Below are 21,988 nucleotides of genomic sequence, written 5' to 3' on the forward strand. Positions count from 1 at the left end.
CACCAAGACAGACTCAGCAGTTTTACTACTGCCTGAGCTGGTGGAATCTGAAATGACATAGCTCTTGGACTGGGTCTGTGGCGGGGGGTGAGGGAACCAACAAGAGAAAAAAGCTTGACCTTGTCCTCAGCCGTCTATCTGCCTATTATAGGATTGGGAGGAGTAACTACCACACAGTCCTGTGGAGACAAAGTCCCATCATCACATTGAGGTATATCCCCATCATGTATCGCACTAGCCCTGTGTTAAATGGGATAGTCTTTGAACAGATTGAGCAAGTCAACACTGGGATCCCTGAGACACTGTGGGCCATCAGTACAGCAGAATTGGGCTGTAACACACTCTCTAAACTCATGGCCTGTAATTTTCCCCCATTCCGCCATTGCAAAGGCAATCTCTTTGTTTTTTAAGGAGACTTACACTCTATCTCTTGTTGCTGTCTTGGTCTTAATGTACTTATAGAATCCCTTTGGATTACCTTTAACCTTATTTGCCGAGGCTACCCATATCCTTTCTTTAACTTCCTGATCTCCCTCTTATGAATGGCCTGACACTCATTATACAGTGCAAGAGATCCATTTGGATCCAGTTGTTTATATTTAGTATATGATTCTCTCCTATCCCTGACTGGAACCTCCATCTCTTTATTCACCTGTTGTTCCTGAAAGCAGTACAGTTGAAACCATCCTTTGTGAATGGTCTTTTCTGTCTCAGAAGAGATCGCAGTGATCCAAGAATCTGAATCCCTGAACATTACACACCTCTTCAGCCTGGAACCTCCATCTCTTTATTCACCCGTTCCTGAAAGCAGTACAGTTGAAACTCATGGCCTGTAATTTTCCCCCACTCAGCCATTAACATCAAGTCAGGACATCAATCCTGGTTCAATGAACAATGCAGGAGGGGATGCCAGGAACAGCACCATCAAACCTGAAAATGAGATATCAGCTATAAAACAGGGTTACTTCCATGTCAAACAGCATGAGCAGCAATTGATGCTCTGGGTGAAGTGATTCCACTGTCAGTGCATCAGATATAAGCTCAGCAGACCGGTCACATGCAGTTATGAATAGTTGAGGACAATTAAGCAACTAACAGGAGTATGAGTCTCCACAAATAGACGATAGACAATAGACAGCAGGTGCAGGAGTAGGCCATTCTGCCCTTTGAGCCTGCACCACCATTCAATATGATCATGGCTGATCATCCTTAATCAGTATCCTGTTCCTGCCTTATCCCCATAACCCTTGATTCCACTATCCTTGAGAGCTCTATCCAACTCTTTCTTAAATGAATTCAGAGACTGAGCCTCCACTGCCCTCTGGGGCAGAGCATTCCACACTCCCAACACTCTCTGGGTGAAGAAGTTTCTCCTCATCTCTGTCCTAAATGGTCTACCCTTTATTTTTAAGCTGTGTCCTCTGGTTCGGCACTCACCCATCAGCGGAAACATGTTTCCTGCCGCCAGAGTGTCAAATCCTTTAATTATCTTATATGTCTCAATCAGATCTCCTCTCAGTCTCCTAAACTCAAGGCTATACAAGCCCAGTTGCTCCAGTCTTTCAGCGTAAGGTAGTCCTGCCATTCCAGGAATTGACCTCGTGAACCTATGCTGCACTCCCTCAATAGCCAGAATGTCTTTCCTCAAATTTGGAGACCAGAACTGCACACAATACTCTAGGTGTGGTCTCACCAGGGCCCTGTACAAACTGCAGAAGAACTCCTTTGCTTCTATACTCAATCCCTCTTGTTATGAAGGCCAGCATGCTATTAGCCTTCTTCACCACCTGCTGTACCTACATGCTTACCTTCATTGACTGGTGTACAGATCTTTTTGTACTGCCCCTTTACCTAACTTGACTCCATTTAGGTAGTAATCTGCCTTCCTGTTCTTACCACCAAAGTGGATAACCATACATTTATCCACATTAAACTGCATCTGCCATGCATCTGTCCACTCATCTAACCTGTCGAGGTCACCCTGTAATCTTCTAACATCCTCCTCACATTTCACCCTGCCACCCAGCTTAGTGTCATCAGCAAATTTGCTAATGTTATTACTAATACCATCTTCTATATCATTAATACATATAGTAAAAAGCTGCCTACCATTCCGAAATGGAGCCGTTTATCACTACTCTTTGCTTCCTGTCAGCCAACCAACTTTCAATCCAAGTTAGTACTTTGCCCCCAATACCATGCACCCTAATTTTGCTCACTAACCTCCAATGTGGGACTTTATCAAAGGCTTTCTGAAAGTCCAGGTACACTACATCTGCTGGATCTCCCTCGTCCATCTTCAGAGTTACATCCTCAAAAAATTCCAGAAGATTAGTCAAACATGATTTCCCCTTCATAAATCCATGCTGACTCTGACCTATTCTGTTACTGCTATCCAGATGTGTCGTAATTTCATCCTTTATAATAGACTCCAGCATATTTCCAACCATCTCGGTCAGACTAACTGGTCTATAATTTCCTGCTTTCACTCGTTCCTTTCTTAAAAAGTGGTACAACATTAGCCACCCTCCAATCCGTAGGAACTGATCCTGAATCTATCGAACTCCGGAAAATAATCACCAACGCATCACGATTTCTCGAGCCACCTCCTTTCAGTACCCTGGGATGTAGACCATCAGGCCCCGGGGACTTATCAACCTTCAGACTTAACAGTCTCTCCAACACCAATTCCTGGCAAATATAAATTCCCTTCAGTTCAGGTCCTTCAGCCACTATTACCTCAGGGAGATTGCTTGTGTCTTCCCCAGTGAACACAGATCTGAAGTACCAATTCAATTCTTCTGCCATTTCTTTGTTCCCCATAATATATTCCCCTGCTTCTGTCTTCAAGGGTCCAATTTTAGTCCTAACCATTTTTTTGCCTTTCACATACCTAAAAAAGCTTTTACTATCCTCCTTTATATTTTTGGCCAGTTTACCTTTGTACCTCATCCCCATCCCCATCTTCAATGAGGGGGAGCCCTGCTCATCAGTGCAAATGTTAGGGCTGAAGTATTCCCAAATAACTTGACCCAGAAGATGTCCCCAGCATCATAGGTGATTCCTTACCCAGCCGGCAAATATAATTCAGTGGGTCAGCATTCACGTGTAGATAGGGCTAGGGACAGAAATCATGGGACCTAGTGCTGTTCCTCATACAGCCCCTGACCCAACCTCCAGGACTCACACTCGCTTCCACTGACCTGACACTTGCAGGAAAAACTCAGCAGGTATGGTGGCATCTCTGCAGAGAAAGTAGAGTTAATGTTTTGGGTCCAGTGACACTTCTTCAGAAATAAAATGATTAAAAACAGTGGACTGAGAGGAGTGTGGATCTTGCAGCTGCTCCTGAGATTCAGATTTATTTCCAGATTTACTTTCAGATTTCTTACGTTTACTAAATTTCAGGATATAAGCTTTTTATTTGATTAATTTTTAGCTTTTTTCTCGTCAAAAATGCAAAAGAAGCAAAAAAAACTGACACAATTTTTTATGAAATGGAGTTTTCTCAATGGAAGTTTTGGATAGGCCCACATGTGGACTGTTCAGTCTTTTTCCACTATGAAATTATGAGAGAGATGTTTTTAAACTCACTGAAGCATTTTTTTTTAAATTGCTGAGGAATGTTTTGTTTCAAACCAAGTTGTGTTTACAGAGCTCTTGGACAGGCTGACACGTGGGATTTTCCTTTTAATCAGGACATTGATAGCTGTCTGCTGGACCACTTGTGCTTAATATTAACTCTTTGGATAAAGAAAGGTAGTTTATTTTAGAGATAATATGCTGTTGTAAGTTGCTTCTTTTTAGACTTAATGACATTGAGGGCATACAAGAGACGCAGAGTTAGACGGCCAGTAGATTTCGAGAGCTGATAACACAGCAGGATCAGTCAGATAGAAGGATGACTGTCAGGAAAGGTAAGAAGGTAGTTCAGAAATCTCTCATACTGTTGAAAGGATAATCTCTCAGAGGAAATTAGAAGGGACTGTAAGAATGAATCTTATATTTGGAGGGGTTTGACAAAATTTAAAAGAATAATTATTGTAGGTGACTCTCCTGTCAAGGGCACAGACAGGAGGTTCTGCAGCAGTGAGCATGAATCTAGGATATTGTACTGTTTTCTTGGTGCTAGGATTAAGGACATTGCAAAATGATTGACACATACTGTTAAAGAGAAGAGTGAGACACTGGACGTTTTTGTACACATTGATGGGAATGACATAGTTAGGGAAAGAGTAAAGGCTTTGCAAAGTGAATATCAGAGGTTAGGTAGAAGATATAAAAAACAGACCCTCAAAAGTAGTAATCTCTGGTTTACTCCCTGAGCCAAGCTCAGATTAGGGAACAAAAGGATAAAGGAGACAAATCAATGGCTGAAGAGGTGTGTAATGTTCAGGGATTCAGATTCTTGGATCACTGCGATCTCTTCTGAGACAGAAAAGACCATTCACAAAGGATGGTTTCAACTGTACTGCTTTCAGGAACAATGGGTGATTAAAGAGATGGAGGTTCCAGTCAGGGATAAAAAAGAATCATATACTCAATATAAACAACTGGATCCAAATGGATCTCTTGCACTGTATAATGAGTGTCAGGTCATTCATAAGAGGGAGATCAGGAAGTTAAAGAAAGGATATGGGTAGCCTCGGCAAATAAGGTTAAGGATAATCCAAAGGGATTCTATAAGTACATTAAGACCAAGACAGCAACAAGAGATAGAGTGTAAGTCTCCTTAAAAAACAAAGAGGTTGCCTTTGTGTTTTAGATTCCCTACAATGAGGGCGGCACGGTGGCACAGTGGTCAGCACTGCTCCCTCACAGTGCCAGAGACCCGGGTTCAATTCTACGCCTCAGGCGACTGTCTGTGTGGAGTTTGCACATTCTCGCCGTGTCTGCGTGGGTCTCCTCCGGGTGCTCCGGTTTCCTCCCATAGTCCACAAAATGTGCAGGTTTGGTGAATTGGCTAAGCTAAAATTGACCGTAGTGTTAGGTGAAGGGGTAAATGTACGAGAATGGGTCTGGGTGGGTTGCGCTTCGGCGGGTCGGTGTGGACTTGTTGGGCTGAAGGGCCTGTTTTCACATTGTAACTAATCTAACCTAATGTGATAAAAGGCCCTTCAGCCCAACAAACCCATTCCGACCCTCGAAAGAGTAACCCACCCAGACCCATTTCCACTGACTAATTCACCTAACACTATGGGCAACGTCGCATGGCCAATTCACCTAACCTGCACATCTTTGGACTGTGGGAGGAAACCCTCACCACACAGGGAGAACATGCAAACTCCAGCTGCCTGAGGCTGGAATTGAACTCAGGTCCCTGGTGCCAGTGCTAACCACTGAGCCATCATGCCACCCCTCAGGAGATGGGAGAGATATCAAATGAACATTTTGTGTCAGTTTTTACTGTGGAGAAAGAAGTGGAAGCCAGAGAACTCTGAGAAATCAGTATTAAAATTTTGAAAACAGCTTGTATTACAGAAGAGGAATTGTTAGAGGTCTTCGAAAATATAAATATAAATCTCTGAGACGTGATCTACTCAATCCCAGGACTTTGTCAGAAGTTATGAGGAAATTGCTGGGCCCCCTGCAGGAACATTTGTATCATCCATAAATAACAGTCAGGTGCTGAATGACTGGAGTGTGGCTAATGTTCAAGAAGGAATGTCAGGAGAAGCCTGGGAACTTCAGACCTGTGAGTCTGACTTCGGTGGTGAGTAAGTTGTTCCGAAATTTTGGATTTATATGAATTTGGAGAGGCAAGGAATGATTTGGGATGGTTTTGTGCGAGGGATATCGTGTCTCACAAACTTGATGGAGTTTTTTGAAGAAGTAAACAAGAAAATTGATGAGGGCAGAGGGGTTAACATTGTTTACTTAGACTTTGGTAAATCCTTTGACAAGGTTCAGCATGGTAGACTAATTAGTGAAGTTAGATCCCATGGGATTCAGGGTGAGCTTTGCAAGTGGATGCACAATTGGCTGAAAGGCAGAAGACAGACAGTGACGGTGGAGGGAGGGTTTTGTTCTGGAGGCCTGTGACCAGCAGGGTTCCACGGGGATCAGGGCTGGGCCCACTTTTGTCAGTCATTTATATCAACAATTTCGATGAGACTACAAAAAGCATGTTTTGCAAGTTTGTGGTTGATACCAAAATTGATAGAATATTGAACAGTGAAGAAGGTTATCTTAGAATACAAAAAGATCATAATCAAATGGGTCAATGGGCTGAAGAGTGACAGATGGAGTTTAAGATAAGTGTGAGGTATTGCACTTTGGGAAAACAAACAAAGGGAAGACTTACACAATTAAAAGTAGGGCCTTGGGTAGTGCTGTAGAACAGAGACCTAGGGATTCAGGTACAGAATTCTTCCAAATTTGCATTATCTATATATACGGTGGTTCAGCACACTTACCTTCATTGCTCAGACCTTTGATAATCGGAGTTGGGATGTTATGTTCAGGTTGGACAGGATGCTGGTGAGGCCTCTATTGTGTCCAGTTCTGGTCACCCTGTTATTGCAAGGATATCATTTAGCTGGAGAAGAGGTTTACCGGTATGTTGGAAATAAAGCAGGCCTTGAGTTATCGGAAGAGGCTGGAGCGACTAGGACATTTCTCACTGGAGCGTACAAGGTTGAGAGGTGACCTTATCAAGATCGATAAAAGCATGAGGAATATAGATAAGGTGAATGGCAGGTGTCTTTTTGCTCAGGTGGGAGATTTCAAGACTGGGGCATATCTTTAAGGTGAGAGGAGAAAGATTTTAAAAAGACATAAGGAAGGAGGCTGAGGGGTGACCTTATAGAGGTTTACAAAATTACGAGAGGCATGGATAGGATAAATAGGCAAGATTTTTTCTCTGAGGTCTGAGAGTCCAGAACTAGAGGGCATAGGTTTAGGGTGAGAGGGGAAAGATATAAAACAGACCTAAGGGGCATCTTTTTCACACAGAGGGTGGTATGTGTATGGAATGAGCTGCCAGATGAAGTGGTGGAGGTTGTTAGAATTGCAACATTTAAGAGGCATTTGGATGGGTATATGAATAGGAAGGGTTTGGAGGGAAATGGGCCGGGTGCTGGCAGGTGGAACGAGATTGGGTTGGGATATCTGGTCGGCATGGACGGGTTGGACCGAAGGGTCTGTTTCCATGCTGCACATCTCTATGACTCTATGCCTGTAAGGGGCAGTTTTCATTTTACACAGAGAGTGGTACATGTGGAATGAACTTCCAGAGGAAATGGTGGATTTGGGGATAGTTACAGCGTTTAAAAGGCATTTAGATAATTTCATGAAAAAGAAATGTTTGGAGGGATATGGGCCACGTGAAGGCAGGTGGGACTACTTTAGTATGGGATTATGGTCAGTGTGGACTCATTGAACTGAAGGGTCTGCTCCTGTGCTGTATGACTCTATAACTGATTGTAGCTGGGAAAAGGTTGGTATAGATGCTGAAGATGGGGAGGGGGGTGAGGGGGCAGGAGTAAACACTCAGTGGAAACGGATCCCAGACAGAGACAAAAACAATTGGACAGACAAACGAAAGGGGAAAGGTCAGCCTGGGAGAATGAACAGCGGCTGATGGGGACCATTCGTCACTGACAATGGATTGTTTTGGTAGCAGCCCATGTGATGACAAGGCCTGGTGTGTGGGGGTTGGGGGAAGGAGGTAGGAGAAGGTGCTGAGGCCCTGAAATTATTCACCGCAATATTGAGTCCAGAAGGTCACTGGGTCCCCAAAGAGTGGTGTGTGGAAATGGCAGGCAACTGGATGCTGAGAATCATTTTTGTGGGGAGAACATTTCTGTTCTGCAAAGTAATCACCCAGTCTGTGTTTTGTTTTCCCAATACAGAGTTAGAAGTGGACTGTGCAGAGTTGGTGAATTATGAGCAGCCCTGAGCCTGTGTGAGGTGGTGCTGATGGAGAGAGAGGGCTCAAGATTGTGCATATGGCAACACATGACACTGAGTGTGAATGGCAGATTTCATTCTCTAAATCAAGTTGCCATATTATTACCAGACCATGGGCTGCTTTCTCTTGAGAGAGAGAGACAATTGGTGGTGGTTTAACCTGAGGGCCACCACACCTCAGTGAGGGGAGAGTTGAGAAGGAGGGTGCTTCATGGTCACCTGAGCCAATGTGGGGATTGAACCCACACTATTGTGGGCGGCACGGTGGCACAGTGGTTAGCACTGCTGCCTCGCAGCGCCAGAGACCCGGGTTCAATTCCCGACTCAGGCGACTGACTGTGTGGAGTTTGCACGTTCTCCCCGTGTCTGCGTGGGTTTCCTCCGGGTGCTCCGGTTTCCTCCCACAGTCACAAAGATGTGCAGGTTAGGTGAATTGGCCATACTAAATTGCCCGTAGTGTTAGGTAAGGGGTAAATGTAGGGGTATGGGTGGGTTTCGCTTCGGCGGGTCGGTGTGGACTTGTTGGGCCGAAGGGCCTGTTTCCACACTGTAATCTAATCTAATCTAATCTAAACTATTGGCATCACACTGCTTTGCAAACCAACCGTCCAGCTAACTGAACCAAACCCCAGATTCCCTAAAATGTACGATTGAATCAGATCAGCTTTTCCAAATTTCAACAATGGTCAAATGCAGCCATTAGGTTAGCTTTTTTTTAAAATACCAGATTTTTTAAAAAAGTCACCTGCTGCTGTGGTGGGATTTGAACCCATGGCCCCCGGATTGGGTGTCTGGATTAGTCACCCAGTGACAGTAACAGTAACAGTACATCACCAATTCCTGTTATAGCACAAGGGTGAATGCAGGGCTAAGATAGGTCCCACGTGGCTGTGATGCCTCACACAGTCAGATGGACACTGGGGGAATGTACTTGCATTGATGGAACTGTTCCTGATGAAGGTTGGATCCAAGAGGGACACATTAGTCTGTAGCACCTTCCTGTTCAAGGAGATGATCTTAATGTCAGTATAACTTTGGGTCATTTGGAGATTGAACTAAATATTCTGAGTGTGTCAATGTCTTTCAATACTGACATCAGAAGCGCCTAAAAAATATCAGCACATCACAGAACATTAAATATTGAAAAAAATTAAATTTGAAACCAAAAGCTAAAATACTACAGATGCTGGACATTTTAAATAAACATCAAAATGCTGCAAACACTCAGCAGGGCAGACAATACCGATGGAGAGAAATAGTGTTCATGTTTTAGTTCCATGTCCTTTCACCAGAAAATCAAATCACAAAGCATTCACAGAATCTGTTCCACTCTCACCGTGCACCTTCTACAGGCTGAAGAATGTGGTAACGGTTTCTTACCATGTACCTGCAACCGAGTCTCTTTCTGGATCAGATACAAAAGATTGAATCTTGACCTGTATTCCACCAGACACAGGTAAGTGTGATTGTCCCTCACACTCAGCTGGTTTATCCTGGTCGAGGCATTTCCCTCCTCTGGGTTCCCGATGAGCTCGTACCGATTTCCACCGTGTACAGATGTCCAATTTCCCTGTGATTGGGCTGTAAATGTAATGATGTGTTGGTAGGGCTCCTTCCTCATCCAGGTAACAGTGGTCAGGGGAGGGTAGGATCTGGTCTCGAAGATACAGGGTAAAGTAACTGAATCTCCCTCTGTCCCACTCACCACTGAGACATCTCCTTGAGCATCAAAGGAAAGGACAAACATCAGAATGGATGAGGTCAGTGTGCAGAAGGTCTTATTTCAATATGTTACATTCCTTTCAACTTCACAATAAAATGAACAATTAAAGACTCCACTCATATCTCTAACAGGTCTGTCCTCGACATTCCCCAGGAAGAGTCACCCTGATCAAAATGTCTCCTCGCCACTCAATTTGAAAACCTTGATTACAAGATTAAAAATCAGACATCACCAGGTTATAGTCCAACAGGTTTATTTTGAAGCACTAGCTTTCGGAGCGCTGCTCCTTCATCAGGTGATTGTGGAGTATAAGATTGTAAGACACAGAATTTATAGCAAATGTTTATAGTGTGATGTAACTGAAATTATATGTTGAAAAAGACCAGGATAATTTGTTCAGTCTCTCATCCGTTAGAGTGACCATGTTGGTTTCAGTTCTTTAAAATGTAAATCACAATTTTCTTTTAAAAGTTACATTCTCAAGTGAACTTTAACAATTGGTGTCTGTCAGCCCAGATAATGTATTGAAAGTGTGAGCTCCCCTGTGTGATACTGTCTGTGCCACAATGTTTAGACTGATTCTAATCTAAAAAATAACTATAGAAACTTACATGGATTCATGCAGTTTTTTGAACAAAGTTTGATGAAATTCTGAAAGTACAACTTCACCCCACAAACTAATATGTGTTTGTGTGCATGTGTGTGTGTGTGTTTGTTAGGGGGTGGTTGTTAGTGTCTGTGAAAGTGTGCACGCAAGTGTCTGTGTATGAGTATAAAGGGGTATAAGTCTGAAAGAGGATGAATGTGTGATTGTGGGAGTGTATTTGTGAGCTTATGAAAGAGCATCTGCGCCTGTATGTGTGTCTGGAGGAGTGTGTGTGTCTGTGTATGTGTGTGTCTCTGTATATTTGTGTGTGTCTCTGTATACTTGTGTGTATGTCCGTGTGTGCAGGACCGCTGAAGTGTTCTCTGACTGGGGGCGGTGGGCGGGGGGGAGCACTCCTGTCTGTTGATTGTTGTACAGTGCACATCCATCCGTTGCCGTAGCTTCTGCTTGGTCTCACCAATGTAGCTTGCCTCAGGGCATCCTTGCCTGCAGCGAAAGAGAGAGACAATGTTGGCTGAGTTGCATGAGTACCTGCCACATACAGCAGTCTGGGACATTCAACCTTGGACTTTCAGGTGACCATCCTCCAAGGCGGACATCGGGTCTGGCAGCAACGAAAAGTGGCCGAGCAGAGTTCGGTACCCATGGGGATGGCCTCATCCGGGATCTTGGGTTCATGTCACACTACAGGTGATCCCATCACACTATACACATACACACACACACATACTGATGCAGACCCTCTCTGATACGCTCACACATACACTGCCACACTCACACATGCACCCTCTCACAGACTTTATACTTACACTCACACACAGGCACAACTCCTCACAGACATTCACAACCATCCCCCTCCCCTCCTTCCACATCCCCGCCCCACACACATATGCACATGCGCACATGCACGCATGCACATATATGTTTGTGGGGGTGAATTTGTACTTCCAGAGTAACATTTTACTTTGCTCAAAAATCCATGTAAAATTCTATAAATTCATTTTTTAAGATTAGAATCAGTCTAAACGTTGTGGCACAGACAGTATCACCCAGGGGAGCTCACACCTTCAATACATTGTCTGGGCTGACAGACACCAATTGTTAAAGTTCATTTGAGAATGGAACTTTTTTAAAAATGTTTTGTGATTTACATATAAAAGAATTGAAGCCAACATGGTCATTCCAAAGGATGAGAGACTTAACAAACAATCCAGATCTTTTTCAATATGTAATTTCAGTTACATCACACTATAAACCTTTGCTATAAATTCTGTATCTTACAATCTTATACTTCACACCCACCTGATGAAGGAGCAGCGCTCCAAAAGCAGTGCTTCCAAATAAACCTGTTGGACTATAACCTGGTGTTGTGTGATTTTTAACTTTGTCGACCGCAGTCCAACACCGGCATCTCCAAATCTTGGTTACAAGATATTTACACGGTGTGGAGGTGCCAGTGTTGCACTGAGGTGGACAAAGTCAGAAGTCACACTGCACCAGACTTCACCTGATGCAGGGGCAGTGCTCTGAACCTTGTTATTTCAAATAAACCTGTTGGACTATAACCTGGTGCCGTGTGGCTGCTGAAGATACTCACAGATCGGATCCATTGAACCCTCCTGAATTCATTCATGCAAAACCCTCCACCCATTGCTCAAAGTTAATTTTCTTTAAACGAGGTCAAGGATTTTACAGCCTTCCCCCTCACTCTGTCCAGCAAACACATTCAAAGTATTGACCACACTTTGTGAGAAGGAGAACCCCCTGGTGTCATTCCTAATGTAACCATTCACCAGCACCAAGCTGTGACCTTTGAAATGAGCACAGGTTAATTTAAGCTCAGAGTCCAGATTAAAGTTTTCTATATTAAGTAAGATATTTAGGTGCAGGAGGAGGGGGATAATCAGCCATGTGGCTCTTTGCTTCATCAACTTAAAAGAGGAGCTGTGAGGTTAAATGTTTCCTCATCTCAATTTACATAGAAATTCCATTATTATGCAATTGTTCCCCTGTTTGACTTCTGTTCACAAGACCAAATATCCTCTCAGAATCTGTCTTGTCAAACTCCTCAGCATCTTGAGGAAGGGTCACTCTGCCTGAAACGTTAACTCTGATTTCTCTCCACAGGTGCTGCCAGACCTGCTGAGCTTTTCTGACAATTTCCATTTTTGTTTCCGATTTGCAGCATCTGCAGTTTTGGTTTTGGTTTTTCCTCAGGATGTTCTTTGTTTAATTTATTTCTGCTTTTGTTTTATTCCATCATGGGTGTCACTGGCCCGGATTATGTGCATGTATTGTCCATCCTGATTGCCCAGGTGAAGCTGCTGTTACGAGACGGCGGTGAAGCCTTCTGCTAATTAAACCAAACACCCAGAAAAGCTCACCTCGCATCGCCATCTGTTAAAGTATGAGGAAGAGAGGACTCCCAAAATTCACTTTTATATTAAAAATCAATTTATTCTTTGACTCGAGAAGTGAACATTAAACAACAACTATTTCCAACTCTTAGCCTCCTTTCCCTAAACTGCTCGCTATCTGTCTCCAACTCTATAACAATCTACTGTTCCAATAACCATCCGTATTAAAGTTACATCAGCTTCATTACAAAACCACACAGTGGCTGTTATTATTGATGTGTTTCTTCTTTCAGCTCAAGATCTCCCTGAGTTGTCTTCTGTCTTTCACTGCAAAGATGTTTCATATGAGAAAGGTACCTTTGGTACAGAATGTTTTGAATGGCAGTTTCTCAATGGCAGTTACTCTCTGTCTAACTTTCAAAATGTCTGCTTTTTTTATACCCCAAACATCAGGTGGTTTCATTGTTTTGAAGTTGGCAAAAACAATAAATTCAAACTTGATTGGGTTTTAGTATCCGGGGCATAATTTACACTGATTGGTTAGACTCAAATTATCGTCAAAACAATTGAGGTATCTAATTTTCCGCTAAATGTTACATATTTTCAATTTTCCAGTACACTCTGAGACTGCTCGTTAGTCACATGTTAGGTGCCTGCACATTCTCAGTGTAGAACAGCTTTCACTCTCGCTTAAAGGTACAGTACGCAGCTTCAACTTCATAACAACTCCCCTGAAGAAAAAAAATGAACCATCATAATGAAAAGATGTCTCCATTTTTTGCCTAATTCTTAACCCGATGAAAGTGAAATACATAGGATATTAATTTAAGTTCATATTGATTTCCACACACATATGTATAACATTGTTATCTGTTCAACATTATTTAAAATTTATCCGTTAAATTTGTGATAATGTTGTATGGCCAGTACCAAACTTAATAATTCCTTTTCGATGGTAGAATATTTTTCTCTGGTGGGTATTGGGTTTCTTTGAAAAGTAACCGACTGGCTATTCAATTCCATCATCATCTTCCTGCAGCAGTACAGCCTCAAGTCCAATATCATGAGCATCGATTGCAACTTTGATTGCAACATTTGGTGCAGCTAAAACTGGTGCCACAGTTAATACAACTCTTACATTGTCAAGTGCCTCCTGGCATTGTTCCATCCACCGAAATGTCGTGGTCTTCTTTAGGAAATCCGTGAGTGAAGTCACTACCCTGCTGACATTTGGAACAAACTTCCAGTAGAATCCACTTAGTCCCCAAAATCAAAGCACTTCTTTCTTTGAGGTTGTTTGTGGAAATTCCTCGATGGTCTTTGTCTTTGCATTCCTGAGGGCCAACATTTCATGACCGATGTTATGTCCCAATAATGTCTCCTCTGCCTTCGCAAATTGTGTTTTCTTTAATTTTATTACCATTTTGCTTCTCTTAATCGTTCAAAGAACTGTGTGCCAACTGTACCATGTGATCTTTCCATGACTCACTAAAGATCACTGCATCATCCAGATATACTGCACAGTTTGTTAACACAGCCACACCTCTGTTCACGAGCCTTTTAAATGTGGCTGGTATGTTCTTCATTCAAAAGGTAAGCACTTTGAATTGACATAACCCATTTGGGGTGACAAACGCAGAAATTTATTTCACTTTCTCTGATAAAGGGATGACAATACCCAAACAGTAAGTCCAACTTTGTGATGTTAGGGGCTTGTCCAACTTTCTCTATACAGTCCTCCAATTTTAGTATTGATCTGAGTTTGCTTTTGTAATGGCCTTAACCTTCCAATGGTCAACGCAAAATTGTTGAATCCCGTCAGGTTTGGTAACTAAAACGATCATCGAACTCCACTTGCTTTGACTCAGTTCGATGATAGCTTCATTGAGCATTGCATCCACTTCCTTCTGGACCTGTGTGGCGTTGAAAGGATTAAGCCTGTAGGTGTGTTTTATTGGAACAGCATTCCCTACTTCTACCTCATGCACAAGAGGATCAGGCCTCTCCATCTTATTCCTGCATATGTCCTTGTACTGCTGCAACAATCCTTTCCACTGGTTCTTTGTCCCTGGGACAGATTGTTCACTCACCTATCCCACTCCTCAAGGACTTCTTCATTGTTTCAGGCATTTTAAGGTAATCAAACTGCACAACATGAGATTTGATTCCTCACCCTGTGGGGCAGTAACTAACACTGTTCCTCCAGTTCCCTGTTTTTCCTGTCCAGCATCTTTACCTGATAGTTTACCTGACTCAACTTTTTTCTCAATTTGTCACGGACCACTGAACCTGACTTTGAGAGGATATTCTGTTATTGGTAACAATACTAACACATCATCCCCACGGGAAAATGTCTGAATTTCGGAGTGTTTATCTGCCACCTGCTTCAATCTACACTGCACCCTCTTTCAGTGCTGTTTAGCTAACTCACCTGCCTGATTTAATCTCTCTCTCACCTCTGATACATAATCCAAGTGTGTGACCTCCGACTTCAGTCCTGTCAATTTCTCTTTAATTAATTTCAAAGTACCTCTCACTTCATGTCCGGATATTAACTCAAAGGGAGTGAACTGAGTTGATTCATTTGAGCCATCTCTAATGCAAACAATATGAATGGGATACCTTCATCCCAATCATTCAGGTAATCCTGACAGCACACTCTTAACATGGTCATCAGGGTCTGATGCCACCTTTCCAAAGCTCCCTGAGTTTCAGGATGATATGCACTTGGTTTAATGTGCTTTATGCCTAATCTATCCATGACTTCTTTCAACAGCTGAGCAATAAAATTAGACAATGATCTGACTGAGTCTCTCTGGGTAGCTCATACCAAGTGAAGAAAGCTACTAACTCCTCTACCACCCTTTTTGCCTTAATGCTCCGTAATGGAATTGCATCCGGAAATCTGGGAGGCACACCCATTATGTTTAGCAAGTACTGGTTCCCACTTATAGTTATAGGGAGGGAACCTACACAATCATCATAACCCACGTGAAAGGTTCTTCAAATGTGGGAACTGGCAACAAAGGTGTTGGGTTCACTGCTTTGGCTCACCGACCACTTGCCTGTATGACACATACGGCAAAAGTTAACAACATCTTTGTGCATCCCAGGCCAACACAACTATCTTTTCATTGTCCAAGGGGATGTGGGTGTCCCATGCACAGCCAGCCTTTATTGGCCAGCGCTGGAGAAGGAATGGTGAGCTGCCTTCTTGAACTGCTGTATTCCCTCAGCTGCAGAGACATTCACAATACGGTTGGTAAAGGATTTCCAAGGCTTTGTCCCAGTGACACTGAAGGAATGATGAAATATTCCCAAATCAGGATGGTGAGTGTCTTGGAGGGAAGCTTGTAGGTGGAGATGTTCTCCTGTATCCCATGCTCCGAAAGCTAGTATGCTTCCAATTAAACCTGTTGGACTATAACCTGGTGTTGTGTGATTTTTAACTTTCCCACAACTGCTTGCTATCTGCCTCCAACTCTATAACAATATACTGTTCCAATAACCACCTGTATTAACATTACATCAGCTTCATTACAAAACCACACAGTGGCTGTTATTGTCAGTGTGTTTCTTCTTTCAGCTAAAGATCTTCTGGGTCGACTTCTGTCTTTCACTGCAAAGATGTTTCATGTGAAGAAGGTCCCTTTGATTGAGAGTGTTTTGTACGGCAGTCTCTCAATGGCAGTTACTCTCTGTCGAACTTTCAACATATCTGCTTTTTTTTTATACCCCAAACATCAGATTGTCTCATTAGTTTGAGGTTGGCAAAAAACAATAAATTCAAACTCGATTGAGTTTTAGTATTCTGGGGGATAATTTAATCGGATTGTTTAGATTCAAATCATGCTCAAAACAACTGAGGTATCTCGTTTGCAGTGAAATGTTACATATTTTCAATTTGGCCAATTAAACTGCTGGAAGCTGTCAGTGACTGAATTGAATTGAATCGAATCGAATTGAATCGAATCGAATTGAATTGAATTTATTGTCACATGTACCGAGGCACGGCAAAAAGCTTTGTCTTGTGAGCAGTACAGGCAGATCACAGAGTTAAGTAGCACAGATAGTAAATAATAGGTAAACAACGGAAAAAACAAAAAGACAGGTACAGGCGAATGTGCCTGTTGTTAACATCAAGGCTGTATTTGAGCGAGTGTACATCAAGGAACCTGAGCAAAACTGAATCCAGTGGGAATCCAGATTGAAACCTCCGTGGGTTTCAGTCAGACCTGGCACAGAGGAAGCTGGTTGTTGTTCTTGGAGATCAGTCATCTTAGCTCCAGAACACATCTCTACAGGAGTTCCTCAGGTTAGTGTGTCCTTGGTCTAACCATCTTTAGCTGCATCATCAATGACCCTCCCTCCACCATAAGGTCAGAAGTGGGGATGGTTGTTCACTGATGAACATGGGATACAGGAGAACATCTCCACCTACAAGCTTCCCTCCAAGACACTCACCATCCTGATTTGGGAATATTTCATCATTCCTTCAGTGTCACTGGGACAAAGCCTTGGAAATCCTTTACCAACCGTATCGTGAATGTCTCTGCAGCTGAGGGAATACAGCAGTTCAAGAAGGCAGCTCACCATTCCTTCTCCAGGGCTGGCCAGTAAAGACTGACTGTGCATGGGACACTCACATCCCCTTGGAAATGAAAAGACAGTTCCAAGTCAGGATGGCCTGTATCCGATTTCATTTTTCACTGAGGTCTTCAAGGTCCCTACTTTGGAAGGTGCTGGTGGAGGGAATGTTGCTGTCTTGCTGCAGTGCATTTGATAGTTATTTTTATTCCCACAATGATGTTAGGGTGGGATTTCCAGGTCTTTGACCCAGTAATAATGACAGAGCAGTGATATATTTTCCTGCACAGTTCCAGGCAAGTGGGAAGTATTTCATCACACTCCTGACTGGCCAAGAGGCTTTGCAGTCAGGAGGTGTATTAATTCATAGGATTCTTAGCCTGTGACCTGCTCTTGCAGCCATAGTTTCATTTGCACTCCTGGGTTCACTCCTTATCCACAACTGAGGGGCAGTTAAGAGTCAAACACATAACTGTGGGTATGGAGTCACATGTAGGTCAGATCGGGTAAGGATAGCAGATTTCCCTCCCAAAAGGACATGATTAACCCAGATTCTTTTTTAATGGTGATGGTTACACGGTCATTATTAGACTAGTTTTCAGTTTTAGATATTTTCAAATTCAAATTTCACAAACTGCCACAATCCCCAGGACATTAGCCTCTGGCAAGGACAGCTCCCACCATTTTCTCCTCAGCCAATAGAGGTGGAGGATAGCAACAGTGAGGTTCTCGGCCAATGTGAGCTGAGAGTTCCTTCACCCTGAGATGAGCTCATCCAATGAGGGTTCAGGAGGTGCCAGGTCTCTCTTGTCCTCACCCAATGCTGATAAAGCTGGACCTTCATTGGTGGGGATCTTGGAGCTTGGATTGTCAGTGATGTTTTCTCTGTTCCCCATCCCAGAGCAATGAAGCCAGTTTGAACGTGATAATGAATGAGTGTGACTTTGGGAGGTTTCAAAGATGGTGATGGAATGGTCTCTAAATCCCAGTCATGTCTCTTTCTCTCTTTGTCTCTCTCTCTCTCTCTCTCTCTCTCTTTGTGCCTCTCTGTCTCTGTCCTTCTCACTGCCTCCTCCCTGACACCAACTGGAAGAGCCCAGTAGAAGGAGCCAACCCGAGAGCTCCCAGACCAGGTGGAGCCTGTTCCCATTGAGCTGTCAGGGCAGTGACACATCCAAACATTGTTCCTCACCTTTCACTTTCAAGCGTGTTCCTTTTCCAGATCCAAACTTGTCAATATTGAGATCCACACAACACCAATAGGACCCAGCATCCTCCCAGCTCAGTCCCTCCATCATTATTGAGGCATCTTTGTTGCTGAGGTTCCCCACGAATCTGAATCGATTCCCACCGTCCCGCTGTATCACATTCTCACACAGCTCACCCTGGGAATGGTCTGGACCAGGAGACGTACACTTAAAGATTAAAGCCTGTGTTTCCTCCTTGTACCATAAGATGGAGCCGGTGAGTGTGAGGTGAGTGTCAGGGTGGGTGAAGCTGCAGGGAAAGACAGCGGAGCCTCCTTCTTCAGCCCTCACTCCATCCGCGATTGTCATTGACCAGCCATTACCAGAATCTGCTGTGAGGGGAGAGAGAGAGAGAATATAAGACATCAGCACAGACACTAAACAGTGAGGTAAAACATTGAATCTGTTATTTCGTGAGAAAAGGTATGATATGATACAATTGTGATTTCTGAACAGACTAGTGACAGTGTGGAATGAGCTCCAGGCTGGATACAACAGAGGGCTTTGGGTGGTTTTTGTAAACATCCTGAGGTTAGACTGTGGGGGTTGTTGCTGTTGGTTGAAGAGAGGGTTTGGTGCTTGAGAGTTTTCTGAACTCTCCATTGTTCCAGGAGACCCAGAGTTATCTGAAGAGCAGGACTCAGGGCCCTCCCTGCAGAACGTTTTCTATGGCCCATCACTTTCTAATCTATTACCGAGCCAGCCTTCAGCAAACTGGCTCATTAATCAGTCATAGCAGAGGGATGGGGGATGCAGTGGAAGCATTGTGGGGGTGGGGGTGGAGGTGGATACAGAGAGACATGAAGATGGAAGAAAGTAAACTGAAGTAAAAAGGTAAACTCATCATTGTGCGAGAGAACTCCTGTCTCGTTCACGGAAGTTATGCCTGGTAATGATTTAACCTGAGGGTCACTCTGCCTCAGACAAGGGGCAAGGTTGAGAAGATTGGAACTTCATGGTCACCTCAGACAATATGGGAATTAAACATCCCTTGTTGGCATCACTCCACATCACAGACCAACTGTCCAGCCAACTGAGCTAACTGACGATGAGAAGGCAATCCAAGTAAATCCAGAAGGCAGTGTGAATATCGTCAAGTGAGGGCATAAGGGAGTGTGGCATGGTTGGATGGCATTTACTTCTGAGTAAGGCAGACGAGCTGAGGGCGTAGATTAATGAGTGGGGATGAGATATTGTTGTTATCACAGAGACATGGTTGAGGGTGTGACAGGATTGACAGCACAATGTTCTGGGCTATCGCACTGTGAGATTAGACATGTAGGGGTAGGGGGAATGTCAAAGAGGAGGGGGTGTTGCAACATTGATGAAGGAGTTAATCACTGACAGAAGATGGATGATATCTTAGAATGTTCCTCAAATGAGGTCACATGGTACAATGTAAAAACAAACCCCATCACGACACTCTGTCTCTTACCATCAAGCAAATTTTGTATCCAACTGGCCTTCTCTCCCTGAATCCCATGCCACCTAACTTCACTAATTAGTCCACCATGTGGAACTTTGACAACAGCTTTACACAAGTTCATGTAAACAATATCTCCCCCTCTGCCCTCACTTGTCTTTTGGTTACATTTTCAAAAAGCTCAGTCAAGTTTGTGACACATGATTTCCCCTGCACAAAGCCACTTTTATGTTTTTCAGGAGCTCCAACACTTCCTCTTCAGTAAAGTGAATTCCTTCAAGACATTAATATTTATTTGCCCGAGTTCCCTTGCGTCAATTTCATTCTCCACAGTAAAAACTGATGCAAAATATTTGTTTAGGATATCCCCCCCTCTCCTCTGGTTCTACACATAGATGACCTCATTGATCTGGAAGAGGCCCTATTCCCTCCCTGGATGCTCTCTGGCTTCTAATGACTTTGTAGAATATCTTTGACTTATGCTCAGCCTGATCAGCTGAGGTTATCTGATGTCCACTTTTTACCCTCCTGATATCCCTCATAAGAATGCCCCTACAGGCCTTATACTCTTCAAGAGATTCACTTGATCCCAGTTGTCTACACCTAATACATGACTCTCTCGTACCAAATCCAATGTGGCCTCACCTCTTGTATCTTTGTCCATACATCTCCGACCCCTTCCCATCACACTTTGATTATCATTCACCTCTTCACTACCATGCATTATCTGCTCTCTCTTTTTTTTTGATTGGTTGACAGGAAAACTAATAAAATATGGATAATTATGAGTGCTCAAATAGGATAGGCAAGAAGGTCCTTTCTTCATTCATACTGTGGTCAGTAAACAGGAAAGATAGATTTAAGGTCGGAGATAGAAGTGGGAGGAGACTTAACAGATTCTTCCTCATGGAGAGGTTAATAAGAGTCTGGAACACACTGCCTGAAAGGGCGGTTGAGTTACAAACGCTGCTAACATTTGTACTTCAATGTTCATTTGCATCTCTATTTGCCTCTTCAGTAGCCTGCACCTCTGCTCTGTCATTTCTATTTTCCGAATCCCTGCAGTGTGAAAACAGGAGATTTGACCCAACAAATCCACATTGACCCTCTGAACAGCATCCCTTTTTTATTATTTTCAAAATTCCCTCCAACTGAGTCCCACCTCCCACCGCGATCTCCACTCCACTAATTTCATTAAAGCCCTCAATAAGTTGGTTAAGAAGGCTTTTAGATGGAGAGCAGCAAAATGGGAGAAGTCGAGTGAGGTCATTGTTGACTGATACAGACATGATGACCCAAAATGGCCTCCTTCTACGCTGTAAATGTCTAAGATTCATGAATCTACAAGGAAAACATGAAGGAATAAATCATCACGCTCGGAATAGTCAATTGTCACTGCTTTCATTTTTGATAAAACAAATGATTTCTCCCTGATGTAGAAACCGCAGTGAAGGAAAAGGCACATCGTGCTGAGCAGGAACAGTTTGGGAACTAAATACCAGACAGCAACAGACCATCAAGGAGGAGGCAATTCCATGATGAACAAAGTGGATTTGAAAGGTCAGTATTAGAAAGTACTTACTGTGACCCCGTACTGAGACTGACAGCAGGACTGCAGAAAGACAAACATAGAGAGACCTCATCGTTAATACTTCACCATTTCATCCTTCTCACTCGCTTACTCTTGTCCTTTTACAGAAAAATACAGAAGTTACTTGACTTCCTGCCAAATAAATGTGAGGCAATCATACACGATACGAACAACAAACGGGAAGTCTGTGTACGGTCAGTAGGAGCTGAGAGAATGACAAAGCTATTATAAAACTGAGGCGCCAACCACAGCAACCGTTGAGAAAGGGAGATGTTACATCAGCTTCCAACACAAATCTCAAAATCAACAGCTTCAGCATCAGTTGGGGCAGGACAGTGTTAGAGACAGAATAAAGCTCTTTCAACACCATCTCCATCAAACACTCCCAGGACAGCCACAGCTCGGGGTTGGATCCAGAGTAAAACTCCTTCTACTTTTTAAAATTGAAATTAACCAGAAGGAAAGCACCTTGACATTAAAAATATGACGCCTCATGTTAACAATTTCTGCCCTGGGAAAAAGTCTCTGGCTATCAACTCTAT

The 21,988-nt window shown here is 43.3% G+C and overlaps 1 long non-coding RNA gene across 1 annotated transcript; it reads right to left on the bottom strand.

The window, feature by feature from the left end:
• Nucleotides 1–9,524: 9,524 nt before the first annotated feature.
• On the bottom strand, nt 9,525–18,463 carry LOC148152016 (uncharacterized). The gene is made up of 3 exons (XR_015759223.1): nt 18,378–18,463; nt 10,246–10,727; nt 9,525–9,630 (listed from the first exon to the last, which is right to left on the bottom strand). It is a non-coding gene; the product is annotated as an uncharacterized LOC148152016 (long non-coding RNA).
• Between the last annotated feature and the right edge of the window lie 3,525 nt (nt 18,464–21,988).

This window comes from Chiloscyllium plagiosum, unplaced genomic scaffold (genome assembly GCF_037043375.1).
Source record: "Chiloscyllium plagiosum isolate Xiang-an unplaced genomic scaffold, Cpla_swu_hap1 HiC_scaffold_2, whole genome shotgun sequence".
NCBI lineage: Eukaryota > Metazoa > Chordata > Chondrichthyes > Orectolobiformes > Hemiscylliidae > Chiloscyllium > Chiloscyllium plagiosum.